The sequence below is a fragment of the Hordeum vulgare genome, chromosome 4H (assembly GCF_904849725.1).
Source record: "Hordeum vulgare subsp. vulgare chromosome 4H, MorexV3_pseudomolecules_assembly, whole genome shotgun sequence".
Lineage (NCBI taxonomy): Eukaryota > Viridiplantae > Streptophyta > Magnoliopsida > Poales > Poaceae > Hordeum > Hordeum vulgare.
This window is the reverse complement of record NC_058521.1, coordinates 388,740,538-388,745,705: the sequence shown is the minus strand read 5'-3', so window position 1 is coordinate 388,745,705 and position 5,168 is coordinate 388,740,538. Positions and strand designations below refer to the sequence as shown.

The window sequence follows — 5,168 nt, the reverse complement described above, 5'->3', positions numbered from 1 at the left end:
ATGCATAATTAGAACTAGTTAGTGTGTTGTTTGCATCAGTTTACGTGTCGACGTGTTGGATAGATTCTATTCCGTGTGTCGTATTTCGACGAGTTAGATATGTAACTTGACTAGAATTTCGCGTAGGTTAATAATTCCCAACTCTCATGCATAATTAGAACTAGCTAGTGTGTTGTTTGCATTGATTTACGTGTCGACGTGTTGGAAACGGTTTAGGTCGTAACTATTTGTCCATAGCTCCGTTGGAGAGGTGCCATATATGTAAATGGAGCAGAACCACGAGTAGAAGCACGTGAACCACTTTTCTTTTCCGTTTAACAAACCTAAAAATGTGATTAGGAGAAATCTGTACAGAATTAGATTTTAACGCATGGGGTCATATCGGAGATGCTATATGATGTTTCTGACCTCATTTAAAATACCTAGATAGGTAGATTAATTACGCTTCACCTCTTGCCATGTTTAATAACATTTAATATTGCCGTGTACCTAATCGGGATAGAACTAAATAATTAAACGTGGAGTTTCGTCAATATGCAACTCGTTGCATATTGAACTTCACTTAATGTGTAGTGTTTGTTTGTCGTGAATTGTCTTGTCGTGTCTTGCATGTGTTCAGCTACTCATGCATCATTTGTGTTGTGCATCGTGTGGTGAATATCATGTGTTGATTCTTGTTTCCGGTTTCCTCCGTCTCAATAGAGTTCCGCAAGCGTGTCAGAAAGTGAGGACCCGTTCGACTACATCGGTTCATCTGCTTCACGGAGTCATTCTTCTTCCAAGCGGGATCTCAGGCAAGATGACCATTTTCCTAGATACCATTACTATCATTGCCATGCTAGTTATTTGGATGCTATGGATTATGTCTCGTTGCCTACCACATGTTAAATATCAGCCTCTCAACATTAACATGAAAACCTTCAACCTGTCCACAACCTAGTAAACCACTGATTGGCTATGTTACCGTTTACGTTACCATGTGTTAGCGTTGCTAGTTGCACGTGCAGTTGCTTCCATGAGAAAACATGGGTTCCTTGTCATATCACCATATTAATTGCTATTTTATTTAATGCACCTATATACTTGGTAAAAGGTGGAAGGCTCGTCCTTTCTAGCCTGGTGTTTTGTTCCACCTTTGCCCCCTTAGTTTCGGCTACCGGTGCTATGTTCCATAATTGAGCGCTCCTAACACGATCAGGGTTGTTATGGAGACCCCCTTGATAATTCGTTTTAGATTAAAGCTGGTCTGGCAAGGCCCAACATTGGTACTACATTTGCCCAACATAATAATTCTGTTAAACTGAAATGCATAGGGAGTTAGCGCTACCCGAGGAGTAATTCTACATAATACAGGGGGGGCAGTGCTGATGGTGCTGGTCCAAAATAGAGCATTGTGCGGGGCCAACCCAGGAAAACTTGGGTGATTTCTATCAGGCCTCCGTACGCGTAGCTTATCCGTCGTGTCCTGAGAACGAGATACGCGGCTCCTATCAGGATCGCCGACACGTCGGGTGGCCTTGCTGAATTAGTTTTACCTTTGACGAGATATCTTGTGCATCGGGATTCCGGTGATGCTTTGGGTAATCTCAGAGTTGAGGTTTTCCACTAAGGAGTACGACGAGATGGCGAGCTTCGTGATCGAGGATTTCTATGCGGCTTGCGGTAATTTGTGATGGACTAGTTGGAGCACCATGTAGGGTTAAATATTTTGGAAAGCCGTGCCCGCGGTTATGTGGCAACTTGGAAACTTTATTTAACACTGGTTCTTGATAACTTGAAGTTAACTTAATTAAAATATGCCAACTGTGTGCGTAACCGTGATTGTCTCTTTCGTGAGTTCCTTCTCCGATCGAGGACACGGTGGGGTTATGTCTGACGTAAGTAAGTGTTCAGGATCATTCATTTGATCATCAGTAGTTACGTCCACTCTGCGTAGATCTTCCCCCTCTTATTTCTTGTATCATAAGTTTAGCCACCAAATATATGCTTAGCCGCTGCTGCAACCTCACCACTTAACCATATCTCGCCCATTAATCTTTGATAGTCTTGATACCTTTGGAAATGAGATTGCTGAGTCCCCTGTGGCTCACAGATTACTACAACACCAGTTGCAGGTACATGTAAAGGTTACTTGACGCGAGCGCGTTGATTGTTCATTTGGAGTTGCTTCTTCTTCTTCTTCTTCTTCTTCTTCTTCGATAGGATGGGTTCCAGACCGGCAGCCTGGGATAGCAAGGATGGACGTTGTTCTTCTTTTCTCGTTTGTTTTCGTCCGTAATCGGACCCTGCTCTTCTTCATGATGTGTATGTATTGTACTGATGTGACTCTGATGTAGCTTGTGGCGAGTGTAAGCCAATTCTATATATATATATATATATATCTTCTTTTCAGTACATGTACTTGTAACGTTATCCATTCTTGCGACACGACGAGATGTGCTTCTATCCCTGACGAGGCCCTCGTGCCAAATTGAGGATAGGGTCGCATCGTGGGCGTGACAATAGGCCCCGGCCTCGTCGTCGCATTGGTTGTCATCGTTCCTCCTCGGCGACGGTGGCCATGTTGTCCCGTGGGTGCACCTCACAATGCTGATCACGCCATCCGTTCTCGTGACGCTGCTCGTACCAGCCCCGACGCGGATGGCTGTTGCGGCTATCCCACCTGCCGCCACCGCGACCAGCATCGCGGTCATTGTGATGCCGGCCAACCCGCTCATCTCGGAGGACCTTGAGATCTTGGCAGTCTTCAGTGTCGTGGGTGTATACGTCGTGGTAGATGCAGAACGCTCGCGTCTATGCTTCTTCTCGGGTTCATCCACAAGCACAACGTGTCCTTTGCGCTTGACCTCCTTCACTACAAGAAATATGCTAACTTGTGACCTTCAATGCGACCTTTTTACGACCAAAAACAGGCGTTCAAAAGTTAAGGGTCTCTAATGAACTATAATGAGATTTCTTCTGGAATGGTCAAAGACATTTACGACCAAATGAAAGGTCATTGGTTCTAGGACCAATTGTTTTGGTAGTTAGAAGTCTGTCCACGCCACATCGGATCCAATGTGGCAAGCTGACGTGGCAAAGTTACGACCAATTGAATTGTTCATTGACAAGAATCAGCACTGTCCAATTCAGTGTTTTACATGGGCTGAGCCGATTAATTCAACCCATTTCTAATGTATTTTCTTGATAATTTTGGTAGCAACGCGAATCAAGCCCAATAGTTCAGCCTTTTTATATATCGATCCCGTGCCTTTTTATTTTCTAGGATGTGGCCTTTTATAATTCATTTCTTTTTTGGGCCTCGGCCCTTTTACAATCCAATCTATTTTGAGCCTCCACAACAAACATTTACAAGCTTCACCTCCCAAGGCAGATTGTTATTCCACCAACAGTGAAAGAAAGACGAAATTTAAATAAGCATGTATGCATGTATCCATACCATTTTATTTCTTTCAACACAAAAGGATTCCTTAAACAACAACGACACTAGATAGTAGATACATTCGACAAAGACTGAATTAACAGAAATGAAGCAACAAAGGGTCGTCCGAGCATAGGAACTACATGGGACTACAACTACATGGGACTAGAGCTACCATTTCTACCAACAGTAGAAATGAAGCAACTACATGGGACGCTTGCAAAAGAGGGAGTGACTACCAAGGAGCTAAACTAACAGCAACCATCCATCATCAACCAGTGAAAGAAGTAATGAGTGGCAACGCCGACATTCAAGAGACCCCATCCCCCTGCTGCTGCTTGGTGTGCGTGTTGTTGCTTGGTGTGCCACATCACTAGCCGCCCTGCACACAACAAGTTTCCAGATGTTCATCGCCATTTAACTTGGCATCACTAGCCGCCCTGCACACTACCAGCCAACTCCGCATCTATCACGCTGTACTCCAGGATTCATCGCCATTTTTCAGCTCCACGGCGACTTTGAATCATGGTGACCAGCTTCTCCCTTTGCCACTATAACATGAAGGAAACAACATGGTACGTAAAAGGACTCGAAAAATTTCCATGTGAAAACACCATCAGCTATGCTTGTGTGGAAAACAAAAGGACAAATTCTCAATGTTAGAAGTGGTTTGCATTCACTGCTAATCTATTATTATGCATAACTGTTGTAGATACTCAAACAAGACCAAATGAATCTTATAAGTTACAACACAAGCACCGACCCGAACATCTCGGGGAACTGAACGCCCAGCCTTAAGCAGAACTGAGATCAAGCAATATAAAATCTCTGATAAATGATAACATGATAGTTAGTCTGCTCATAAATTACACGTTGAAGCATTTAACTTGGCATTACTAAGAGAGCAATGATGGACAATTGATTGTACAAATGGGTACAGAGAAACTATCATATCTACTCACTATTACATGATTTGGTAGCAGTTACCAAAGGCAATAGACGATATGCAGACACACAGTAAGTACCACTAGAACATAAAATATGTCCTTGATAAGCTGAGATCTCAATCGACACAGGCAAGAAGTCAACCAAAACAACCTGGGTGTTGTTCTTGATGCTGAGCATGAGAATGGAGAAGGGCCCTATGCTTAACTCCTCCTCTTCCTTCTTCCCCTACTGCCAACAAAGCAAAGAGAGAAACCAACGACCGTGTCAACGACCAAACAAACGCAGCAAGCAGCAGCAACATGCATGGGGATGAGGGCTTCCTTCATTGTCCACCTACAGCAGCAGCAACAGCTTCTTCTACACACCGAACACAAAATAAACGTAGGAGTAATGAGATGGAGGGGAGATGAAGAAACAGAGAAGATATCCATGGACACCCACCCATCACGGTCGGAGATCCATGGCCGAAGATGGAGGCCAAGGCGTTCGTCGGCCACCGTAGCAGGACGCGCCGATCCCCTTGCCAGTCCCCGTCGAGAGAAGGTGGGTGCGGATCCACCGTCGTCGCCCCGTCCCCGCCCATCCACATCCATGGGTGATGGGTGGGCGAGGGGCTAGGGTTTCTGGCGCTGTCGCCTCATCCGTCCATGTCTCTCCGAGGGGGGAGGGTGGTGATGGGGTTTCGCCTATGGGGTGGCGTTGGAGGTCGGCGGCGGCGAGATTGGAGAGGAAACGGGAGGTGGATCTCCGATCAGGGAGGGGAGTGAGGTGGCGTCGGCGGCCGCCACCGGTATTGGGG

At 45.3% G+C, this 5,168-nt stretch overlaps 1 long non-coding RNA gene across 1 annotated transcript; it reads right to left on the bottom strand.

Moving 5' to 3' along the window:
- Window positions 1-3,408: 3,408 nt before the first annotated feature.
- On the bottom strand, window positions 3,409-4,903 carry LOC123448688. Its single transcript, XR_006631905.1, has 2 exons — window positions 4,811-4,903; window positions 3,409-4,597 (listed from the first exon to the last, which is right to left on the bottom strand). It is a non-coding gene; the product is annotated as an uncharacterized LOC123448688 (long non-coding RNA).
- Between the last annotated feature and the right edge of the window lie 265 nt (window positions 4,904-5,168).